This window comes from Triturus cristatus, chromosome 4_2 (genome assembly GCF_964204655.1).
Source record: "Triturus cristatus chromosome 4_2, aTriCri1.1, whole genome shotgun sequence".
Lineage (NCBI taxonomy): Eukaryota > Metazoa > Chordata > Amphibia > Caudata > Salamandridae > Triturus > Triturus cristatus.
The window spans coordinates 176,993,377-176,995,428 of NC_140586.1; positions in this window are offsets into that span (position 1 = coordinate 176,993,377).

Genomic DNA, 2,052 nt, shown 5'->3' on the forward strand with positions numbered 1-2,052 from the left:
TGGCATTCTCAGGAACTTGTAGCATCCGAACGGTGTGATAAACGATGTCAAATGGTTGCAGGATCGATGTATGGCAATCTGATGGTAAGCGGATGTCAAATCTATAGTGGAGAACCATTTTGCACCCTGGGTTCTGGCTAACATTTCGTTGATCCTGGGAAGCGGGAGCTTGTCCACCACAATGTTTTTGTTAAGTTCTCTTAGGTCAACTCACAACCTCACCTTCCCATTGGGTTTCTGCGCTACAACTAAGGGCGCCAACCATTCCGCATTGTCGATCGCCTCTATCACTCCGTTGTCCTCCAGTCTCTGCAACTCTTCCTGTACCGCTGTCCTGGTCCGGAATGGAATGTTTCGTGCTTTGTGGGACACCGGTTGGGCCCCCTCCCTCAGATGAATTCTGTGTGTGAACTTCGCCATGCGGCCGATGGAGTCTCTGAACACTTCTGGAAATTCTTCCTTCCATCGCTGCGCTTCGTATTCTGGTCCTTCTTCGGTCATGAGGACTTGCGTGTGTCCTCCAGGGTTCAACTTCATTCCCAAGGCTCCCTGGTCTTTCCAGCCCAGTACCGACGGTCCTTTTTCGGCCACGTACAATTTCCCTTCGCATGTTCTGCCTTTGAACTCAAAGGATAAAGGGCAAAATCCCACCATGGGAATGGGCTCTCCGGTGAATGTCACTGGGTGGATGTCTGTGGGCCTTAGGTGATAACTTGTTCTCATTACAAACTCTTTCTCCCATATTTTCCTCTGGATAATCGTGTAGGGTGACCCCGAATCAGCTACCATGGTCACTCGTACACCACCAATCGTCATCTCACACTTTGGCTTCTTGTCCGTGGTGCACGCTATGCCTAGAACTTGCTCTTCCACTATCAAGATCTCGTCTTCCTCCTCCTCATTCTCTTCTTCTTCTTCCTCCTTGCGCGGCCCTTGTGCTACATACCTTACTTCGTTTCTAGGGGACTTCCTCCTGCACACTTTCTCGTAGTGTCCTACTAGTCCGCAATATGCGCACTTGGCGCCGAATGCAGGACAGCCCTTGTCGTTGGCGGGATGAGTGCCGCTGCCGCATCTATAGCAGGCATTCTTGGTCCAATTCCGTTGTCCTTGTGGTCTTGCGGTCCTTGGATAGTACCTTTTGTAGTTCCGCGCTCCTTGCTGTCCTGATGGTTGCTTGCTGTCCTGTGTCTTCCGGTCCTCAACTTTGTACACCGCTTGCTCTTGGTTGCCTTCTCGTTTGGCAGCTTCTGCGCACCTCCTGGTCAACTCCTCCTTTTTTACTAAGGCTACGACTACTTTCAAAGGTGCATCACCATTGGTCCACAGCTTCTCTTGAATGGAGGAATTCACCGTGTGCATGATAATCTGGTCTCTTATCAGTTCCTCCTGCAAGGTTCCAAATGTGCACGTTAGAGCCAATTTCTGTAATGCCGCCACGTATTCGTCGACCGACTCCCCTTTGTTTTGCTTCCTGTGGTAGAAATTATACCGATCTATCGCTGTGCATACCACGGGACGGTAGTGGGCGTCAAGATCTTCTATTGCGTGTCGGAACACATCATCATCCGTTGCTGGTCTTTCCTCTTTTACCAGGTCTTGGTATACTCTTTGTCCCGCAGGGCCCAAATGATGAAGGAGAATTTTCTTCCGCCGTGTACTCGTGAACTCTGCCTCTCCCTCTTCTTCTAGTGCTGAGAGGTAGTTCAGGAAATACCGTTTCCAGTCCTCCCACGGCATCTCGGGTTCCCCTGCTTTTGCCAGGAATGGTACTGGGTTCGTCAGCGAAAATATCTGAGCGCTCATTTTCTCCCCGTCGGTGGCACGCTTCTTCCTAGGGGTAGTATTGGTTGGGGGCTCCGCCTCTTGGGCGTCCCTGCTACTCGTGTCGTCCTCCTGGCTGGATTCTCCACTCTCCGAGTGACTTCCGCTTTTCTCCTCCAGGGTGCAGGACACCCCTGCTGGGGACCACAGGCAGGTGGGCTCCCTCTTCCCCTTGGACAGCTTGGGGACATTAACCAAAGGCCCTTAATTGCAGATTTACTGGCACCG